This window comes from Mauremys reevesii, unplaced genomic scaffold (assembly GCF_016161935.1).
Source record: "Mauremys reevesii isolate NIE-2019 unplaced genomic scaffold, ASM1616193v1 Contig34, whole genome shotgun sequence".
Taxonomy (NCBI): domain Eukaryota; kingdom Metazoa; phylum Chordata; order Testudines; family Geoemydidae; genus Mauremys; species Mauremys reevesii.
Window position 1 is genome coordinate 165,924 of NW_024100845.1, and position 23,400 is coordinate 189,323.

Sequence of the window (23,400 nt, forward strand, 5' to 3'; positions counted from 1 at the left end):
CCCATACCATCAGATACACACACCAGTCCCCAACCTCTCTCAATTCACTGGGTTTTGGCACCCATGTCCCTTGTCTAGCAAGTGCTACTTAATTGATGGTGAGATTCTCTGTCATAAAGCAGTCTCATAGTTCCTCATTCACATAATCAGGGTGACACACTTTATTCCTCCTGCTCCAATAACAAAGAAATTGGGGATCCCAGAGCTGTTAAAATAATCATCCCAGGCTGCCAAGGGCTATGCTACGCAGGGTGGGTGTGCCAATGCAAACACCAGAAATTCCTTTTCACACTCCCTGAAATTCTTTCCACACTCCCCATAATTCACCACCAGATGTCAGGGTAGAGCTCATCCTGATTCTGCTTGCACACGCTCAGTGGTTTGAGCATTGGCCTGCTAAACTCAGGGTTGTGAGTTCAATCTTTGACGGGGCCACTTAGGGATCTGGGGCAAAAATTGGTCCTGCTAGTGAAGGCAGGGGGCTGGACTTGATGACCTTTCAAGGTCTCTTCCAGTTCTAGGAGATTGGTATATCTCCAATTATTATTATTATTGTCCTATTAAGGCACATGTCCCTCCTTGTGAGGTTAACAAAATGTCCAGGGCCATTCTATTTTGAAGAATCATTTGCCTAAGCTGTTTTTGCTCAGTAGCCAGATCAATGAGGTCCTCACCAGTGGTATTAGCCATTATTTCTAACACTCCTTGTAATCTCATTATATCTTGCCTATACGGTAAGTAGCATCTCCACATGCAAAGAAAAAGGCTGCACAGGTTCCTGTCCAATCATTAAGTGCTTTCCAGGTAAGGGGTCGAGACCAGGCCTCCTTGGCACCTCACACATTTCTTAAACGCCCAGAAGGAAGGTGATCCATATAGGACAGGGGGTTCTAACCAGGCCAAATAGCACGACCCCTTCCAGGAGTCAGGCAAGCTAAAATAAGCCTTTTCTCCACACACCCAATAGACTCTAAACAAGGGATTAGATATAATACATGCAGTATATTGGGGTTTGTAATACCATCCAGTCCAGGCAGAGAGACTGAAAACTATTAGTAGCATTATCAGTACACTGACATAGAGTATTCAGTACTTGAAGAATTAAAAGAATGCTTTTTTATGCAGCGTATGTGAATGATCTCTGAATGCTCGAGCACTGCGGTGCAATTAGTGTGCAATAGATCTGGTGCTATAAAGCAACGTATACACATGGTAAATACATAAGGTTTATCCAATACCAACCGATTAAACAAGCTGCAAAAGTTAGCAGGGAAAACATACCAGGACTTTCCAGGTCAGGGTAAACCTTGTACAAGAGTACAATCAGGTCCCCGTCTTTCACCAAAATGGGTTCCATTAAAATAGACTTTACAATTGCTAATTCCTACAGGCACATTTCCTGAGCCCAGGAAACACCATTCACCAGGTCGCTTCCACACCATAAGGTATCTATTAATCTGATTCCTGAATCTGCCCAGGTTAGGTTCTGCAAGCCTGAGGAGTCCTTCCATGAAGGAGTCCATGTCATATTCATAGGGCTAAGAGGTATGGGGATCATGGGAAGACCTCAGTGACGATCTACTGGCATTAAGGAGCATACCCAACACAAAATGTTATTCAGTGCTGGCATACGGGCTTTCATTTCATGAGGAAAGCGAATAAAGGCCTTATGTTTGTATCCCCTAGTTAGTCCAACCACCACAAAAGAAAAACAAACAATACACAAATGAGTCCACCAACTCCCCAGGCGATTATTCGCTGCCATTCCTTGGGGAATGGGCACCAGTATACTTCTTGAATTTTAATCTCAGGTCACCCAAAGGGGTAGCAGTCCATTTGTCCTGGGCAGGGAGGTAGTCTGCTTCTGGCTCACCCGGTTCGCGGTGGGGTTAACATGCGTGGCTCCCTCGAAGTCCGATGCTGTCTGCTTCTGGGGAACCCTTTACCAGGTCGGGCTCCCTAGCGAGGCTCCGTTTGACTCTGGTATGATGAATCCAAGTGGGAAGTTCCTTGACCCAAACAGCAGTAGGGCTCACCAGGATAGTATCGAACGGTTCTAGCCACTGTGGTTGAAGTGGAGTCTTTCAGTAAGTTTTGATCCACATCGGGTCACCTGGCAAAATAGAATGAACAGCTTCCCACAATGGTAAAGATTGAGACTGTGCTGAGTACTGTTGTAATGTTGTTAAATGCTGCTGCAATGCTTTTGCATAAACTTCTGTTTCACAAGTCAGATCAGTGTCACTAGGCATTGAAACCAAAGTAGTAAAGGAAGGGGGTACATGTCCAAAAAGTATCTCAAAGGGCGCTAGCTTAGTCCTAGAATTCGGGGTAGTCCGGACAATATACAAAGCCAAGGAAGAACTTTAGTCCATTTTAGTTTCCTTACACAACTTAATTAGGATGGTCTTTAGAGTTCCATTCATACGCGCCATCCGGCCTGAACTCTGAGGATGCCAGAAGGCATGAAAAACCCATATCGTCCCAACTGCCTCAGTGAGTTCCTTGCAAATGTTTGCTGTAAAATGCGTTCCATGGTCAGAATCAATCTTTTCAGGAGGGCCAAATCTTGGCATGATCTCATTAAGAAGCACCTTGCAGACTGCTTTGGCTGTGGCTTGGGCAGTGGGAAAGGCCTCTACCCATCCTGAAAGCTGATCCACGATCACTAACAGATGTTTCTTTCCTTCTGAAGAAGATAAATCAGTAAAATCAATTTGAATGTGCTGCATGGGCCTATGAGCCCACCGGGTGGCACTTGTCGGCGTGTTCCCTTAGGATTACATTGCTGACAAGGAATACAACTTTCTACTACCCCTCTAGCCATTTCACTTAATCCAGGAGATACAAACTGCCTAAGAATGATTTGAACCATTTTATTCGCTCCTAGATGGGTGTTACTGTGAACCTTTTGTAGTACCTCATGCTGATGCTTCTAGGTAGGATAGGACGACCATCACATTCCCAGATTCCCACTGGATTAAACTGTGCACCCCACTTTTCCCATGTTGCCTTTTCAGTATCTGAAGCTTGTAATTGCCATTGAGCTACGGGAGAAATCAGGTCTAATTGGGCCCCTTGTAAGGCTGCTGCCTTGGCTGGCCTGTCAGCCAAGCGATTTCCCATTGCGGCTGGATCAGTCTGCCTGGTATGTGCTTTGCAGTGTATCACCGCAGTCTCCCTAGGAGCCTGAATGGCTTGAAGCAGTTCAGCAATTTCCTTTCCATGGGCAATCTGAGCTCCAGATGAGGTAATGAAACCTCGTTCCTTCCAAATTGCACCTGTGGCGTGGCACACCCCAAAAGCATATTTTGAATCCGTATAAATATTGACCCTCTTCCCTTTAGCATAGAGGCAGGCTGCAATCAGGGCTTTCAAGCTCTGCTGCTTGGGCACTCACCCCGGGTGAAAGAGCTTTCCCTATTAATACAGTCTTGCTATCAGTAACTGTGTATCCAGAGTGTCTGATTCCCTCACGGACAAAGGCAGATCCATCCACAAACAACTCCATTTCAGGGGCTTGGAGGGGAACATCAGTAAGGTCCAAACCTGCAGACAATCATGCACATATCCACTACTTCCCTCCTGGGGCAACAAAGAAGCTGGGTTTAACGTGGCAAATCGTTGGAGGGTTACTCCATGAGTCGTTAGGAGAGCAATTTCATATTTCGACAGTCGTTGGTTAGTCAGATGCTTACGCTGTTGTGAATTTAATAGGCTGGCCACAGCATGAGGCATATGCACTGTGAGGCTGTGCCCTAGTACCATTTCTTGAGCTTTTTCCACAAGGAGAGCAGCTGCTGCAACATTTCTTAGGCAGCCTGGATGGTCTTGAGCTACAGGGTCTAATTGTCCTGACAAATAAGCAACAGGTCGAGGAGAGCCTCCAGATAACTGTGTTAACACTCCAGATGCCCCTCCTTTAGATTCATGTACATACAAGTCAAAGGGTTTGTTATAATTAGGGAGCCCTAGAGCCAGGGGCGGCTCTAGGCACCAGCAAAACAAGCTGGTGCCTAGGGCGGCCAAATCTAGGGGGCGGCAGGCTGGGCCGGCGGACGTGCCGCAGTCAGGCCTGCGGGAGGTCCACCGGAGCCCCGGGACGACCGGACCTGCCGCAGGCATGACTGCGGAGGGGGCGGTCGTCCCGCAGCTCGGCTGGACCTCCCGCAGGCATGACTGCGGCAGCTCAAGCGGAGCCGCGGGATCCGCGAACCGTCCGCAGCCGCGGGGGGTCCAGCCGAGCCACACGGGACCAGCGGACCCTCTGCAGTCATGCCCGCGGGAGGTCCGCTGCTCCCGCGGCTCCGGGGCGTCTCCCGGGCATGACTGCTTGGGGCGGCCAAAACGGTAGAGCCGCCCCTGCCTAGAGCGGGGGCCTGAACAAGGGACTCCTTGAGTGCTCTGAAGGCTTTTAACTGCTCAGCATTTGGCTGTAAAGGCTCCTCTGTCCCTTCCTTAGTTAACTCATGTAACGGCTTTAATAATTCACCTGCAGCCACTATCCATGAACGACAAAATCCAATTGTGCTAGTAAAGCTTCTTATTGCTTGTTTTGTTGTGGGAAAAGGAATATTTAATATTGCTTTTACCCGCTGGGGCTCTATGCAACGAATTCCAGGCCCTAAAGTACACCCGAAATATTTCACCTCTTGTCTTGCTCACTGCAGTTTTGTGGGGCTGACTTTGTGTCCCTTTACTGCCAACTGATTAAGTAGAGAGATGGAATCAGTTTCATTATCTTCCTGCGTTTTTTATGCCACTAAGATATTATTAGCATAAGTTACCAAAGTAGAGCCGCGGGGTAACTGGACATCTTTTAAATCTGCTAAAATTTTAGCAAACATTCCTGGTGCCTCTACCTTGGGGCATTCTAGTCCACATAAGTTGCCCTGGGGTGGAATTTCCTGTTTCTCCCCCCTTTGCCCAGCTGCACCTGGTATTTTCCAGGTGAATGCAAAAAGGTACTGTTTATCTAGGGCAACCGGTACGGAGAAAAAAAGCATTTGCCAGATCCAGACAAGTAAACCATTTTGCATCTGGCGGCACCATTGCCAGTATGGTGCTAGGATTTGGCACTACAGCGTGTTCTGGGATCACATATTGATTAATCAGTCTTAATTCCTGAACTATTTGATACACTGGTTTTCCATCTGGCCCAGGCTGAGGCTTCTTAATAGCCAGAATAGGGATATTGCAAGGGGAGACGCATGGCACCAGAATTTTCTTCTCTTTTAAATCCCGTATGAGGGGCCCTAGCCCCTGAACAGCTTCAGGTTTCAGAGGGTCTTGTCTCTGGGCAGGCGGAGGCTTGTCACTTTTCACTGTCAGATTTAAAAAGGGAGCTGACTTTACTAGTCCCACTGCATGTTTTCCTCCCCACACTATAGGGTTAACTTCATTTTGCACTCGCACAGGGAGGCTTTGAACTTCCAGCCCTGTCAACAAATATGCCTTTTCCAATGGGAACCTTAGAATGATGCCATCTGGATTACAAAAAATTTGAGCATGCAGTTTACACAGCAAATCTCGCCCAAGCAAGTTTACTGGTCCATTCATAAGCAAAAAGGAATGCTGGATATTTAAAGGACCTAAAGTGGCCATGCATTCGCTGGTCATAAAACATTGTTCTGTCTCTCCAGTAACTCCTATCACACATTTTTCAATATTTCCTTTTGGGGCCGCTCCCTCGGGAATAGCTGAATGAGTAGCGCTGGTATCCACTAACAGTTCAAAAGTCTTGTTCCCTATTTTAAGGGGAATCACAGGGGACTGGGTATCACATTTAAATTGCACAAGTCCAGTCTCATAAATCTCAGGACTCCACGGGAGTGGCACCTCCCTTCAGTTGCTGTCCTCCGCAAATTGCCCTACTGCCTCTGGCTTATACTCCTTCTTAGGGCGCACTGGGCACTCTTTTCAAATGTCCTTCTGCACCACAATAATGACAACCACCACTTCTAACTCCTTCTCCACGTCCTCTGCCTCTCGCTGCTCCTCCTCTTCCCCTTCCATTCCATCCACCTCTGTTCCATCCACGACCTCTTCCCTTTCCCCCGGTCATTGCTACTGCCAACAGTGACACTTGCTCCTTTATATCCTTCTGCTTTTCCTTCCTTTTTTCTTTTTCTTTCTTCTCCTCTCTTCCATTAAACACTCTAGTAGCGATGCTAACTAGCTCAGGCAAAACTTTTCCCTTGTATACTGTCTGGATGCTCTCTAAATCGCTTAGCAATATCCTCTGCACATTGTGACACGAAAACCAGTTTAAATATATCCTTTCCATGATCAGTTTCAGGATCCAAATTCCCATGCTTTCTAACTTCACAAATCAGTCAGGCACAAAAGTCAGAGGGATGCTCGTCTGGATGCTGAACACAAGCAGTCACCTTGCTCCAATTTGGAGTAGCTTCCCCTGCATCCCTAATGCCTTTCAAAACAGCTTTCAAAAAATTATCCAAACTTGTCTTGTGAGCTGAATTCTTGGGATCCCACTTAGGGTCATCAATTAGCCACGGTGCATTCAAATGGGTTCTAGATTTTTCTTTTACTTTTTGTCTTTCATCCTCTGTCAGGCATGTGAGCACATGAGTGGAAAAGATTGTGTGGAACATTCTTTCCACTGCCTCAGGATTGTCTCGTAGGTGAGGCATAGTGCACTGGCAATTAAGCAAATCTGAAGTTGCAAATGGGGTATGGGTAAAAACCATCTCGTGTCCCCCAGCAACCAGTGGAACTGGATAAGTTCTCAACGGGGCTTGTAATATCAGGGGTGCTTCAGAAACATCCTCCCTCATGGAGTTAAGTAACCTGGAGGGGGTCCACAAGAGCGAGGACGAGGGCTGCTGTAATATTGGGAGTGTTTGAGAAGCAGCCCCTGGCCAAGTTTGAAAAAGGCTGGCTGAAGGCTGCACAGAGGGGGTGAGGCTGCCTGATCCCTCTGAGGACGAGGCAACATCACCCTGAGCCCCTCCTTGATTCTCCTCTGTCCCTGAACTGTCCCTAACCTGCTGTTTTTGAAGCCTGAAACTCCGCCGGACAGGGGGACGAACAGGAACAAAGTCATCCTCCTCCCAGTGTGGCTCTGGGGCGTATGGTGGGGGATTTTTACAAGAGCTCTCCATACCCGTCAAAAGCTACCCGTCACTCCGTGGGTTTATAATTATACCACACAAACAAATAATCCATTTGTCCCGGCCTAAGATCGACCAAAATATCCCTTAAGGAGTTCATCCTATCTGTGGAAAAGGTTTCACACTCCGGCCAGTCTCTAGTCAGGGATAAATGAAAGGTAAATGATGGCCATTGGATGAGACACAAATTTCTCATCTTAGCCTTGGACAATCCAGCCGTCCCAGATATATCCTTCCACTCTCTCAGAATGAGAGATAATGGGTCATCCCCCGGGCATTTACTGCCACCTTGTCCCATTTCCTGTACCAAGTGCTCACTTACCTAGTTCCCGGGACTCCTGCTCAAAGGGCAGGTGGATGTTGCTGGATTTAAATGGGCCCAGGCTGGTTCATGAGACAACGCCTTATCGCCGACGTGAGATCCGACTCCTGGGCAAGGCTCCTCTCAATCGAAGGATGTGCGCTGCGTTGCGTCGGAGATGGACCCCCTCTACGGAGAGTCGGACGGGTCCCGGCGGAGTTGCCACATTTGTCGGGGATCTCTCTTATCCCAGATGGCTCAGGTTTTGTTGTCCGACCGCAAAGAGACAGGCAACGACCAGCAAGGATCCAACTATTAAGTTCTTTATTGTAGCATGCCATACAACAGAGAACTGCCCAACTCACTCCATACAGAACCAGCCCCCCCACTACAGATGCAAACTGTTTTTATGAGCTATTCCTTCACATCATCACTTACGTCGCATCATCACTGTACCTTCCCAGTTATACTTTCCCAGCATACAAGAGAGAACAAAGAACAACTGTTTCTCTCAATAAACCGAGATTAATACAAAGAAATACAAATTATTTCAAAAAGTGTCTGCAAGCATTTTCCCCAGCCTCTGCAAGCATTCTTTTATCTAACAAGGTCATACAGGTGGCCTGTCTACCCCAGCCAGTTTTTTTCAGTAGGCCTTGATCAGTTTCTAAAGCCTGGTCTACACTAGGCGTTTAAACCGGTTTTAGGAGCGTAAAACCGATTTAACGCCACAACCGTCCACACTAGGAGGCACCTTATATCGATTTTAATGGCTCTTTAAACCGGTTTCTGTACTCCTCCCTAACAAGAGGAGTAACGCTAGTATCGGTATTAACATATCGGATTAGGGTTAGTGTGGATGCTGATCGACGGCATTGGCCTCCGGGAGCTATCCCACAGTGCACCAGTGACCGCTCTAGATCGCAATCTGAACTCGGATGCAGTGGTCAGGTAGACAGGAAAAGCCCCGCGAACTTTTGAATATTTCCTGTTTGCCCAGCGTGGAGCTCCGATCAGCACGGGTGGCGATGCAGTCCGAAATCAAAATGAAAAAAGAGCTCCAGCACGGACCATGCGGATGTGATCGCTGTAAGGGCAGGCAAATCCGTTCTATCAGCGCTCCGTTACAGAAGATGAAATTCAGAATCTCTTTTTAAAAATCTCCAGACAGACGCCATAGCAGGGACTCAGCGCACTGCAGTGTGACAAGCGTAACGGAAAGCCAAAGAATCAAATGGACGCTCATGGACTGGAGGACTGAAGCTATCCCACAGTTCCTGCAGCCTCCGAAAAGTATTTGCATTCTTGGCTGAGCTCCAAATGCTTCTAGGGTCAAACACAGTGTCCGCGGTGGGTCAGGGCATAGCTTGGCAATCTACTCACCCCCCACACACACCCCCAGAAGCGAAAGGGAAAACAATCCTCTGACTCTTTTACATGTCACCCTATCTTTACTGAATGCTGCAGATAGACGCGATGGTGCAGCACTCAACACCAACATCCTTGCTCCCCCCACGCTATGGCTGGCTGATGGTACAATACGACTGGTACCAGTCCTCATCATCAGCCTATTGGCACATGGGGCAGTGCAAAAGGACTGGTAACCATACCAACTTGCTTGGGACAGGTCGATCAAGGTCGCCTGGTCCTAATTTTTCCTGGTAGATGGTACAGTATGGCTGATAACCATCGTTGTCATAGCAACAGGGGGCTGAGCTCCATCAGCCCCCACCCTTCATGTGTAAAGAAAAGATTCAAGTGCCCCTGAACTAGCAGAGAGATGCTGGGCTCCTCTCCTACACACTCCTTACTGTCCTGTCTGGACTATCATAGCAGCTGGAGGCTGCCTTCCACTCATATCTCACTAACAAGTCACTGTGTCTATTCCTGCATTCTTTATTACTTCATCACACAAGTGGGGGGACAATGCTACGGTAGCCCAGGAAGGCTGAGGGAAGAACGGAATCAACAGGTGGGGTTGTTGCAGGAGCACCCCCTGTGAATAGCATACAGCTCATAATTTCTGCAGGATCTGACACAGAGCAGCTGTGCTCTCTGGTTCTCTGATACAGCGGTTCTCTAGTACACTTGCCCATATTCTAGGCAGGACTGATTCTATTTTTAGATACCAAAAAGGAGGGATTGACTCAGGCATAGGCGGCAGGTTTGTATAATTTTTGGTGGGGCCCAAAATGGTGGTGCCCCCCCGCTCCCGCCCTGTAAGCCGATATAAAATGAAGCTACAACGCGTCAGTGCCACAAGATTACAAGGGTCAATTAAAAGTGGAAAGTCAGAAGCAGCACTTGCCTACTTCAATATACAGTATTATATTTTGTTGCATCTGTTGTGATGAAGTGGGAATGTTCTTAATATTTTCTCTGAATACTGTGTGGGTGCCTCAGTTTCCCCTGCAAGATGCCAACTGAAGGTGTTGGGGACAAAGAGATCAGGTGGCCTCCTTGTCCAGAAGAGACACAGAGGCCAGAGGAGGGAGTGTCAGTTTGGAGCTGGCTGGGGAAATAAGCTCTGTTTAAACTGTGTTCCCGTCATCTAATAAACCTTCTGTTTTACTGTCTGGCTGAGAGTCACATCTGACTGCAGAGTTGGGGTGCAGCGACCTCTGGTTGCCCCAGGACCAGCCTGGGCAGACTCACTTTGGAAAGTGCATGACGTGGAAGGGCATGCTGAATGCTCCGAGGTCAGACCCAGGAAGGTGTAAGCTTCTTGCCCTGGAGACAGTATGCTCCGAGGGAGGAGGCTCCCCCAGAGTCCTGACTGGCTTTGTATGGAGATGTTCCAAAGCATCACAGCATTCCCTTCCACACCGTGCACTTCCCAGAAGTCTGCACAGGCACTGACACTCCCTCCTCCGGCCTTTGTCTCTTTTCCAGGCATTAGGAGGCCACCTGATCTCTCTGTTCTCCAACACCTTCAGTTGGCACCTTGCAGGGGAAACTGATTTGGGAGAAATGAAGTAAAAGCTGCCCAAACCGAGCTTGAGCACTCCTGAATTTTGAGGTGTTCAAATCTGGAAGGCAGGTGCTGGGGGTGGGAGAGGGCTGTGGGCTCCATGGGGGAGCATGGCAGCAACTGTCTGGAGCTGCATGGAGCCAGATACACTGGTCTGAGTGGCACAGTAAGTGGTTTGGGGGTTGGAGAAGAGGTAGGGATTTACGGGGGGCAGTCAAGGGACAAGGAGCAGGGGGAGTTGGATGGGGCAGAGGTTCGAAGGGGCAGTCAGGGGACAGGCAGCAATTGGATAGGCATGGGAGTCTAAGAGGTTTATCAGGGGACAGGTAGGGGGTGCGGTCCTGGGGGAAAGTTGGGTGGGGTCTCCGGAGGGGGCCGTGGGGGACCAGGAGGAGGGCGGCTTAGATAGGGGCTGAGGTCCCAAGGGGCAGGTTGGGGCAGGGGTCTCGGGAGGGGGTAATCGGGGAACAAGGACCGGGGGGGCTTAGATAGGGGGTGGAGGTTCTGGGGGGCAGTGGGGGCAGGGGTCTGGGGAGGGGGCAATCAGCGGACAGAGGCTGGGATTCAAAGGGCTCTGGGCTGCTGGCAGCCGTGGGGATCCCAGAGCCCTTTAAATCCCAGCCCCGGCTGGGAGTCAGAGGACTCTGGGCTGCCTGCAACCGCGGGGAGCCCAGAGCCTTTTAAATCCCAGCCGGGGCCGGGAATCAGAGGGCTCTGGGCTGCCCGCTGCGGCGGAGAGCCCAGAACCCTTTAAATCTCAGCCGCTGCTGGGAATCAGAGGGCTCTGGGCTGCCTGCAACCGCGGGGAGCGCAGAGCCTTTTAAATCCCAGCCGCAGCCGGGAATCAGAGGGCTCTGGTCTTCCCGCTGCGGCAGGGAGCCCAGAGCCCTTTAAATCCCAGCCGCGGCCGGGAATCAGAGGGCTCTGGGCTCCCCGCCGCGGCGGGCAGCCCCGAGCCTTTTAAATCTCAGCCACGGCTGGGATTTAAAGGGCTCTGGGCTGCCTGCAACCGTGGGGAGCCCAGAGCCTTTTAAATCCCAGCCGCGGCCGGGAATCAGAGGGCTCTGGGCTCCCCGCCGCGGCAGGCAGCCCAGAGCCCTCTGATTCCCTGCCGCGGCTGGGATTTGAAAGGCTCTGGGCTGCCGGCAGCGCACAGCAGGGGAGAAACCTAGCTCCAAATATTGCTGGAGCAGAGCCCCTGTCTGTGAATATTCCTGGGGCTAAAGCCCCAGGAGCCCATATAAGTCGGCGCCCATGGACTCAGGGAGTCATTCCCAATTTTGGCTTTTGCGCCCCTGGCTAAGAGCAGCCAGGGGCACTTATGACAGCAGCAAATGGAACAGTGCAAAAGGACTGGTAGCCATGCCCATTTTATTACCAATTTATGGTATGGTAGATGGTACAGTATGGCTGATAACCATCTCTGCTATCATGCAAAAGGAAAAGCATGCTGCTGTGTAGCGCTGCTGAATCGCCTCTGTGAGCGGCATCTAGTACACATACGGTGACAGTCACAAAAAGCAAAACAGGCTCCATGATTGCCATGCTATGGCATCTGCCAGGGCAATCCAGGGAAAAAAGCCGCGAAATGCTTGTCTGCCGTTGCTTTCCCAGAGGAAGGAGTGACTGACGACATTTACCCAGAACCACCCGCGACAATGATTATTGCCCCATCAGGCACTGGGATCTCAACCCGGAAATGCCAAGGGGCGGGGGAGGCTGCGGGAACTATGGGATAGCTACGGGATAGCTACCCACAGTGCAACGCTCCAGAAATCGACGCTATCCTCGGACCATGGACGCACACCACCGATTTAATGTGTTTAGTGTGGCCGCGCGCACTCGATTTTATAAAATCTGTTTTACAAAACCGGTTTATGCAAATTCGGAATAGTCCCGTAGTGTAGACGTACCCTGGGACTGTTGATAAACAACATCAAATCTACGTTGGTACCAATACAACGAATAGGCGTGATTCTTGATGCAACATCGGCCAGAGCTTCCCTTCCACTGGACAGGTTCGAAACCGTGCCCAAGACTGTACTCGCCTCCCTCCTTTGGTGGACCACCCCAGAGAACATGCTCCAAGGTGTCCTGTTCAGGAGCCACTCCCCCACTATAGAATTGGTGTCCAATGCGTTGGATTGGGGCGGGGAGCCCATGTCAGAGACCTCCAGACCCAAGACTTGTGGTCTGTGCAGGAACTGGGCCTACACATAAACGTCAAAGAACTCAGAGCAGCCCGTCTGGCCTGCATGGCTTTTCACTTATGCCTTGCAGGCAGGGTAGTCAGAGTTCTCATGGACAATACGGCCTCAATGTTCTACATCAACAGGCAAGGTGGAGCCCGCTCTACAGCCCTCTGCCAGGAAGCCCTCCTCCTGCTGTGGGATTTCTGCATCACCCACGATATCGACTTGGAAGTCTACCACTTACTTGGCATCCGGAACTCTTGAGCAGATCGCCTGAGCAGGGACTTCTCGTCCCAGCACGAGTGGCCACTGCACCCGGAGGTGGCGCACATGATCGTCCAAACGTGGGGCACCGCAGGTGCCCCCAGTTTTGCTCCAGGAGGAGCCTGGGCAAGGGCTTGATCTCTGACGCCTTCCTTCTGTCCTGGTTGGCCAGGTGCTATATGCCTTTCCTCCAATGCCCTTGATCAGCAAGGTCCTGCAAAAAATCAAGACGGCCAAGGCTCACATCCCCATGATTGCCCCAGCATGGCCCAGACAACACTGGCACAGGACTCTGACGGACCTGTCCGTTGTCCCACCCGTGGCTGCTGCTGGGCTGCCCAAACCTTCTCTCTCAGGACCAAGGTCACCTCATCCACCCCAACCTTGCAGCCCTCCACCTCACGGCATGGCTGCTCAGTGGTTAGACCAAGAGGAAAGGAGCTGTTGGGAGGGCATCCAGCAAGTCTTCCTGGAAAGCTGGAGGCCCTCCACGCATCAGGCTTATCTGGCAAAATGGTCAAAGTTCTCTCAATGGGTCGCTGATTGTGGCATCTCACCAGTGGCTGCTCCCCTCCAGCTAATACTGGATTACCTCCTTCATCTCAGAGCCCAGGGTTTGGGACCCTCGTTTGTCAAAGTGCACCTGGCACCCACCCGTGAAAGGCCACACACATAGGCGGCAAGTTATATGGGCCCGTGGTGCCTGGGCACCAGGAATATTCCTGGCCCAGGGCCAAGCTCCAGCAATGTTTGAGGCCGTGTCTCTCCCACGCCCCCGAGCACTCCCCCTGCACATCCCCAAGGCAATTTAAAATGGCTCAGGCAGGGCTGGCTCTAACATTTTTGCCGCCCCAAGCAAAGAAAAAAAAGGGCGCTGCCCTGCCCCTGCAAGCGCTGCCCGACCCCTCCCCGAACGTCGCACCACACGGCCCAAGTTCCCACCCCCCAGCACCGCACTGCCCAAGTCCCTGCCCCCCCCCGAGCGTTGCACCGCCCAAGTCCCTGCCCCATCAGCATATCGTCGGGCCGCCCAAGTCCCCCGCCCCGAGCGCCACGTTGCGTCAATGCCACCCAAGTCCCAGCCCTCCCAGTGCCGCGTCACGTCCCCCAAGTCTCCACCCCCCCCGAGTGTCGCACTGCCCAAGTCCCTGCCCCCCGAGCGTGGCGTCGCGCCGCCCATGTCCCCACCGCCCACCCAGTGCCGCCCGGCCAAACCAAAAACAACAAAACCAAACCCTGATCGCCGCCCCCTCCCAAGGTGCCGCCCCAAGCACGTGCTTGGTAGGTTGGTGCCTGGAGCCGGCCCTGGGCCCAGGGCCCCCACCCACCACCGGCAGCGCACCGGGGCTGAGTGGCTTCCTGCCTGTTTGCTCCTTGTGGCTGCCGGCCCCTCCCTGTGGCCCATGGGCAGGGTGGGGTGGGACTGTGTCTCCGCACGCTGCCCCTACCCCAAGCACTCCTGTGGTCAATAGAAAGCTGCAGGGGTGAAGCCTGGGGGCAGCAGAAAACAAATACCCCCCCAGACCACTCTGCCTAGGACCACCAGGTAAGCACAGCACCCCCCACTTCCTCCCAGAGCCTGCACCCCCTACCTTCTTCCCACCCCTCCCCTCCTGCCCCCAAACTCCCTCCCAGAGCCTGCTCCCCCACCCCAGCCCAGAGCCTAAACCCAAACTTCGTCCCAGAGCCTGCACCTCTCACCCCCTCCTCCTGCAGCCCCTGCCCCAGCCCACAGCCTGCACCCAAACTCCCTCCCTGAGCCTGCACCTCCACCCCCTTCCCACACATCCCCTCCTGCCCCCAAACTCCCTTCCAGAGCCTGCACCCCCTGCCCCACCCCAGAGCCTGCATCCAAACTCTGTCCCAGAGCCTGCACTCCTCACCCCTGCCCCAGAGCCTGCAGCCCTCACCCCCTCCTCCTGCATGGAAAGTAGCTTCTCTCATGACAATCACTTTGGCTAGGAGAGTCTCGGAGCTTCGGGCTCTGACTTCCGAACCCCTATATATGTTTTTTCATAAAGATAAGGTCCAACTCCGCCTACACCCTTCATTCCTCCCCAAAGTGGTCTCAGCCTATCATATGAGCCAGGACATCTTCCCTCCAGTCCTCTGTCCCAAGCCTCATGCGTCTAGTGAGGAGCACCATCTCCACATGCTAGCTGTGAGAGGGCGGCAGGCGGCTCCGGCGGACCTTCTGCAGTCATGTCTGTGGGAGGTCCACCGGCGCCGCGGGACCAGCGCACCCTCCGCAGGCACGTCTGCAAGAGGTCCCCCTGAGCCGCGGGACCGGCAACCGGCAGCGCGCCCCCTGCATGCTTGGGGCGGCCAAATTCCTAGAGCCGCCCCTGCTCAGGGCAGTGCTCCATCTCAAGTATCTGTGAAGTCCTACCCACCTCCAACAGGTATAGCTTGGGAATCACCTACTGTGGAATGCACATGAGCAATCACTCAAAGAAGAAAAGACAGTTACCTTTTCCATAACTGGTGTTTTTTGAGATGTGTTGCTCATGTCCATTCCACATCCCCCGCCTCTTTCCCCACTGTCGGAGTTTTCCGGCAAGAAGGAACCAAGGGTGAGGGGAGCGCGCAGTACCCTTATACCGCGCCATGGAGGTGCCACTCCAGGGGTCACTAGGGGTGCTCCCCTATGGGTACAGCTAGGAGAAAAACTTCTGGCACCAGTGCATGTGGCGAGCACACACCCCAACTGTGGAATGGACATGAGCAACACATCTTGAAGACCAGTTATGGAAAAAATAACTGTATTTTCTTTTCCAATCACCTTTGAGTGCTATGAATATTAAGTACATTTTATAACTCATACGCTACATATGCATGAGCTTTTTAAAGGTAGGGCTTTTGCTGTCAAAGCTATTTTCATGTCTCTATTCTCTTCTCTCCATAGGTGTTGTAGACTTTGCTAACTTCTCCTTGGCAGTACATTTTGGGTGTCTGTTGTTTTTAAGTACATCGTGTGATCAAAACATCTCTTTGTCCCACATAGCAACTTATGAACACATCACTTAATAACATGGTCACTTAAGGCAACATTTCCCTTACGTCAAGCAAACTGCTCACCAGAGTCCAGGCCAAAGCTCAGTCAGTCAATATAAACACTCAATCTTGGTCTGTCCAAAAGCTGGACCCAGCCCATCACTGCGCTTGGCTCCCATACGGCAGCTAGTCTGGCCCAAAGGGGCTGTAGGGAAGAAGCGAGCTCCTCCCCAACGGTGAGGGATCCCTCCAGCACAGGAGCCTCTGGTGCCTCCTCCCCAGCAGCTGCAGGCACAAGGCGTGTTCCTGAGAGGGCTGGGAGTGGGGTCGGGGTGGTGAGGGCGGGTGGAAGAGAGAAGGGGTGGATGAGGGACACAGGGACATGGGCAGTGTAAAGCTGGGCCTCTGACACTGCACAGTGGCCAAGACACATTGAGGCCATTGTCACAGGGATGTAACTCTGGTTGGTTCAGAACTTCCTCCGCCTGTGCCAAGGTCTGCACCGGCCCCTGCAGTCACTGTTAGTGTCAAAGGGACCAAAGAGGGTAAAGTTACTTTTATGCCATGATCTGGGTCTAGGTCATGACAAAAGGCAGTAAGTGACTGAGACAAACCAACTGGAGTCTGAAGGATGGGAGGGGATGGTGACAGGAAAAGTTAATCCCACAGACGGATTGTGTGTCCTGGGATGGTTGTGAGGCTTCATGGTTGATCACAGGGCCGGCTCTAACTTTTTTGCCACCCCAAGCAAAAAAGAAGAGCGCCGCCCCTCCATACCCCGCCCCCGCGAGCGCCACACCGCCCAAACCCCCGCCCCCTGAGCTCCACACCACCCCAAACCCCGCCCCCTCCAAGCGCCACGCGGCCCCCCGCTCCTGCCCCCCCTCCGAGTGCCTCACCCGCCCCTCGAGCACCACGCCCCAGCCCCGCCCCCGAGTGCCACGCCACCGAAGCCCCGCCCCGCTACGCTGTGCCATGGCTCCACCCCCGAGCACCACACCGCACCGCACCATGCCATACCCCCGCCACCGTCTGAGTGCCGTGCTACCCCAAGCCCCCACCCCTCCTCCGAGCACCTCCTCCGAGCACCTCACCAGCCCCCGCCCCTGAGCACTACATCACCCGGCCCCGCCCCTGAGCGCCACACTGTGTCCCACCCCGCCCACCCAGCGTCACCCAAAGCCCCGCCCCCCCAAGCACCCTGGCACCCAAACAGAAAAAACCCCTCCAGCGCTGCCCTGACAAACCAAAAAAAAAAACCAACACAAACCTGAGAGCTGCCCTGCCCCAAGGTGCCACCCCAAGCACGTGCTTGGTCGCCTGGTGCCTGGAGCTGGCCCTGGATGATCATGTTGGTTCCATTGCTGGGAGATGCCTGAATGAGAGAGGAAATATAAGGTTTCACACCTTTTTGTATTAAATACCTGAATGTGTCTCAGCTTGTTTCTCTGTCATAATTAAAACACAGCTCTAGGAGTTCAGAGTGAGGATGTTGTTATCGATATGAGAGCCTGAATTCTCCTCTCTTTCAAACTTTCCCTCTCCAGACGCTCTGTCATATGAACTGGAAACAAAAAGAGTGGAACCCGTAGGAGCTCACAGACTGGGTGAGTCTGCAGGTGGAGATTATCTTTAAATTATGAGAAAACTCCAGTGAAAACATCTTCATGATAATGTAGCTAAAGTTACCAACCAAACCGACAGTGGCCATGACACACACAGCCCTAAAAATAACCCATTAAACAGTGAGGAGATCCAGGGGCACAGGAACAAGGTGGACCAGGGGCCATGCCCTCCCCCACTTTTTAACATGGGCATAGTTTGGTGGCAGGGGGCCAAGTTACACCCCGCCCCCCAAACCTCAAGCCTTGGGCAGGCATGGCGCATCGCAGGCAGTGGCTGTGCTTCATATTGGGGCCTCCTGGTCAGGCCAAAAACTAGTTCCCAGCTGCCACCCAGGCAGCTGCACTGGGTAGCCCTGGATCCTCTACCTGCCCTGGGTGGCACACTCTGGAGAGTGGGGACAGGGGCCGAGGGCTGCTCTCTGTGCCCCCAGACATCTGCCCCGGCCAGGTGGAGGGTCAGGGGCACTCCACAGGGGCCAAGGTTCTCAGCCTGGGCAGGGGGTGGGGCTTCAGCAGGAAGAGTAGAAGTAGGGCGTGGCCATGGAGGGGGTGGGGCCACAGGCAGCAGGACTTTGTGTCCCCCCCCCACCCCCAAAATCTCTCAAGCTTCCAGCGCTCCTGGGGAGATCCCAAACTGAAGACAAACACTCCTAACAACAAACTTAGTGCTGCATTCAGGCCCACTGATGAGCTGATGCTGCGTTCATGCCCACTCATTCTCACTGAGCAGCACCCGAACACAGTTCTCTCCCCTGAGGTCAGCTAACACACCCCTCTGCTTTACCCAGAGACTCCCCATCGCTCTTCTCCAATATCCTGCCTTTCCTCTGGGCAGGGCTGGGCTCTCCCATTGGAGCTGCTCCCTGCTTCCTGGGTTGGGAAGATGCTCTCCCTGTGATGCTGCCAGCTCCTCCCTTCTCTCTGGGCTAGTGATGGAGCTACCTCATCCAATGCTGTTGTGTATTTGGATGTCATGGTTTTTGTTCCTATGGCAACTGAGTTAGATTATTAGGGGATAGCCCAGCCAGCTTGAGCTGGTCAGGTGAGCTCCTTGTCTGTAAATAAATGGTAGCTTAGTTAGCTGTCTGCTCTCTGGCCTCAAGTGATTTCTTCCTAAACCCGGCTGCCCCCAAGGATATAACAAGTGACAACGAGGATGGGATACCTGTGCTGCCCCAGCAACAGAAGGAAGTAGAAGTCAAGGCAAAGAACAAAAACTGCTTGTTTGCACTGACTGTGAAAGTGAAACTAAAATCATGGCTACTCTGACCGGGCCACTGGAACCCTTTGATAAGACTATAGAGCAGTGGCATGTGTAGACTGAGCGTTTTGAGCTTTTTGTTATTGCAAATGGCATTACAGAAGTGAAGAAGGTGCCAATATTCTTAAGTGTTGTAGGGGCTAAAACCTACTCCCTGCTACGCAGCTTACTACACCCTGCTAAGCCTGAGACTAAATCTTGCAGTGACACTGTGGAAATCCTGGGGTCCCATTTTTCCCCAAAACCACTGGTAATTGCTGAAAGATATAGGTTCCACAAAAGAGACCAAAAAGAAGATGAAACAGTTGTACAATTTGTAGCAATTTTAAAAAAGCTAGCAGAACACTGTGAATTTAAGGAGAAGTTAAATGATGCTTTGCGTGACAGGTTAGTGTGTGGCCTGTACAGTGAAGCTATACGGAAGCGCCTACTGACAGAGGCTCAGCTTACTTTACAGAAGGCCGTTGATATTGCTGTCTCCATGGAACTGGCTACAAGGGAGGCGCAATACATCGGTGCATCCCCTAGGGGAAAAAGTGTCACAAGAACCTACCAACAAAACTGTGCAGAGTCAGGAATGTTACCGCTGTGGTAAGCTGGGTCACCAGGCATCAGAATGCTGGTGTAAGGACCTGGTGTGTCGACACTGTGGCAAAAAGGGACACATTGAGTGTGCCTGTAAACAAAAGAAAAAGATGCCTGTGGTCTGGCCGACAAAAAGGGGAACCCTGCATACCCTAGAGCAGACCCAGGATGATCAAGGTGACACCTCATCGCAAGAGGAAGTGCCACTGCATGTTTTGTCTTTGGCAGTGGGCTCACATGAATACTGGGTAACCCCGTCGTTGGACGGCAAACCTATACGGATGGAACTGGACACCAGTGTAGCCATCTCGCTGGTCTCTGAGACTGTGTATAAAGAAAAGCTACAGCATCTTCCGCTTAAGGCAACAAAAACTGTTCTGAAGATGTATACGGGAGAAGCTGTGCCCATGTTGGGCACTATTGATGTTAAGGTGGAACTCAATGGACAGGCTGCTAAATTGCCACTGTTTGTGGTGAGAGGTAACTGCCCAGTCTTAATGGGTAGGTCTTGGCTTGGGAAGATTCAGCTGAACTGGGCAGAAGTGCACTGGATGACTACAGAAGAAACCAGTCTAACCCCTATACTAAGGAAACTTGCTGCTGTTTTTGGAGAGGATCTGGGAAATATGAAGGGAATCACTGTGACAGTGAACATTAAACTGACAGTCCACCAAAATATCTGAAAGCCTGAACTGTGCCATATGCCATCAGGCCAAAAGTTGAAGCAGACCTGGAGGGCCTGGTCACCAATGGAGTCCTAATACCAGTTACCCATAGCCCATGGGCCACTTCTATTGTTCCAATAGTGAAGAAAGATGGCTCCCTCCGGATTTGCAGTGATTTTAAAATCACTGTCAACCCAGTGTTGTGTGCAGAGCAATACCTGCTTCCCTCTTCGTAGGCCTGGCTGGGGGACAAAAGTTCAGTAAGATTGATCTGGGTCAAGCATATTTACAAATGCATGTCGATGAAAAGTCCCAAGAGCTGTTGACTATTGTGACTCATAAGGGGCTTTATCGATACTGTCGCCTACCCTTCAGAATAACATCTGCTCCCACCCTGTTCCACAGGGCTATGGACCTGATCTTGTGTGGCTTGTCAGGAGTTCAGTGCTATCTGGATGATATCCTGGTCACTGGAAGGAATGAAGAGGATCACTTGAAGAATTTAGAGGCTACCCTACAAAGAATGGAAGAGTATGGCCTACGAGTTCCCAAAGACAAGTGTGAATTCTTCAAGCCCTCTGTTGAATATTTGGGACACATCATTGATGCTGCGGGTCTTCATAAGGTCCCTGCAAAAGTTAAGGCTATTGTGGAGGCTCTTCCACCTTGAAATATAAGCCAGCTGCGCTCGTTTCTAGGACTACTGAACTATTATGGAAAGTTCATCTCACAGTTAGCCACACTGCTAAAACCACTTCACAAGCTCCTTGCGCAGAACAAGGCCTGGAAGTGGACTGAAGCCTGTGATGTTGCATTTAACAAAGTTAAGGATGCATTGCTAAATTCTGAAGTTCTAACGCACTTTGATCCATCCTCACCCCTGCAATTGGCCTGCGATGCCTCCCCTTATGGAGTGGGAGCAGTCGTGTCACACATTATGCCTTCGGGAGAAGAGAGACCTATTGCTTTTGCTTCACGCACTCTAAGCAAAGCAGAAACTAACTACGCCCAAATCGAAAGTGAGGCATTAGGAATTGTTTTTGGAATTCGGAAGTTTCATCAGTACCTGTTTGGGCGGAAGTTTACTCTTCTCACAGACCATCAACCTCTGACGTCAATTTTTGGACCCTACACAGGCATTCCCTCATTAGCTGCTAGTCGTATGCAACGTTGGGCATTGTTACTTTCAGCACACACATATGAAATCAAATATCGGAAATCCACTCTGCACGGCAATGCAGATGGCCTCTCAAGATTGCCTTTGCCAGTCAAACATCAAGATAGTGCCCAAAAGGAAATCTTCTACTTTGAACAGGTAGAGAATACACCCATCATTGCTACTCAGATAAAGAAGGCAACTCGCGTTGACCCAGTATTGTCCCAAGTTATGGACCTGGTGATGCATGGAAAATCTCGACAAACCTCTCCAGTCTCACCCGAACTTGTTACCTACATATCCAGGAGGACAGAGTTATCGGTCCAATCTGGTTGTTTGTTGTGGGGGAGACGTGTCATTATTCCACCACCATTGAGATCACAGATGTTAGAACAGCTACATTCTGGTCACTGTGGAATAGTGCGCATGAAGGAAATTGCACGAAGCTATTTTTGGTGGCCTGGATTAGACAGTGCTATTGAAGAGAAGGCAAAAGCTTGTATGTCATGTCACGGTGTGAGGAATGCACCCCAGTGGGCACCCCTACACCCATGGGACTGGCCTGAAAACCCATGACAACATATTCACGTTGACTTCGCTGGCCCCCTTGAAGGAAGCATGTCCTTGGTGGCAACAGATGCCCATTCTAAATGGCCAGAAGTCTCTATAATGCAATCCACTACTGCAGAGAGTACTATCCAAAAACTATGTGGACTCTTTAGTCGTTTCGGTCTGCCAGAACAACTTGTGAGCGACAACGGACCGCAGTTTGTCTCTCAAGAGTTTCAAAATTTTATGAAGGCAAATGGGATACACCACATCACTTCAGCACCATATCATCTATCCACCAATGGATTAGCTGAAAGATTTGTGCATACAATGAAACAAGCTTTGAAATCAGCAAGGGGACAACACTCCATTCAAAAGTGTCTGGATACCTTCTTACTTTCCTACAGAAACACACCTCATGCTATGAACAAGGCATCCACGGCCTTTCTAATGATGGGATGACAGCTGTGCACTTGCTTTGATCTGCTGAAAACTTCTGAACCCCGACAAATTGTGCAATGTCAGCAGCAATATCAAGCCATCAGACGGGCAGCCAGAGCAAAAGACCAAACCTTTAGCCCGGGACAGACAGTTTTGGCTCGGAATTATACTTCCAGAGTGAAATGGGTCCCTGCCACGATCATCACTCAAACAGGACCTGTTTCCTACACAGTCTAGACTGCAGAGAATCTTACCTGGTGGGGACATGTAGATCAGCTGTTGCCAGGTCATGCCAGTCCTCAGGACACATCTGCAGTTGAGTGGTCTGACTTCACCTCTTCTGGTGAGACACCGAATCAAGAATTACCTGTTCCTGGCTGTTCTCCTCCATTACTGCTGGCGGCTGAGATACCTCTTTGCCCAGCACAAGCTGATACCACCTCCTCACCTGTTCGTGCTGTGAACCCTGAGCCCATTGTCAGGTCTGAGCCCATGGTTCTTTCGGGTGCAACAACACCAGAAGTTCACCATAATCCACCTAGAGAGAGAAGGCCTCCTCATCGGCTGGATCTTTAGCTAGGGCAAACCCACAGTTATGGGGCAAAATAATGCCCAGGGTTTAGCCGGGAATGGAGGCAGTCTACCCTCCTTCTCTAGTCTAGTGTATGTTTTATTTAGGGGATGTTCTTATTGGGGGGGAAGACAATATTGTGTATTTGGCTGTCATGGTTTTTGTTCCTATGGCAACTGAGTTAGATTATTAGGGGATAGCCCAGTCAGTTTGAGCTGGTCAGGTGAGCTCCTTGTCTGTAAATAAATGGTAGCTTTGTTAGCTGTCTGCTCTCTGGCCTCAAGTGATTTCTTCCTAAACCAGCTGACCCCAAGGATATAACAAATGCCACTTCTTACGCTCTGGTCTTAAGCAGCACTTCCCCCACACTGCACCTTCCTCTCTGTTCCCTGGCCTAGGAGTGGAGGCTTCATTCGGAGAGGGAGCTTCTCTCGGGGATTTAAAGCAGGTGTGCTGGTGCCTGGAGCCGCCCCTGGTCAAACCATAGAGAGCAGGGAGAGAGAGAGGCAGAGAAGTTAATCTCATTACCCCAGGGATTGTGCAGCATGTTTGCCACTGTCCTATGTGGTCCAGGAGGATTCTGGGGATCCTGGGTCATAGAAACATAGAATATCAGGGTGGGAAGGGACCTCAGGAGGTCATCTAGTCCAACCCCTTGCTCAGAGCAGGACCAATCCCCAACTAAATCATCC

General features: G+C 51.3%; 1 long non-coding RNA gene across 2 annotated transcripts; it reads right to left on the reverse strand.

The window, feature by feature from the left end:
• Positions 1 to 963: 963 nt before the first annotated feature.
• Positions 964 to 22,734, reverse strand: LOC120393828. Of its 2 annotated transcripts, none has more exons than XR_005592136.1 (4): positions 22,392 to 22,734; positions 17,126 to 17,230; positions 12,842 to 13,075; positions 964 to 2,113 (listed from the first exon to the last, which is right to left on the reverse strand). It is a non-coding gene; the product is annotated as an uncharacterized LOC120393828 (long non-coding RNA). The 2 variants fall into 2 exon arrangements; XR_005592135.1 differs by having other exon boundaries at positions 964 to 2,134.
• Positions 22,735 to 23,400: the final 666 nt, after the last annotated feature.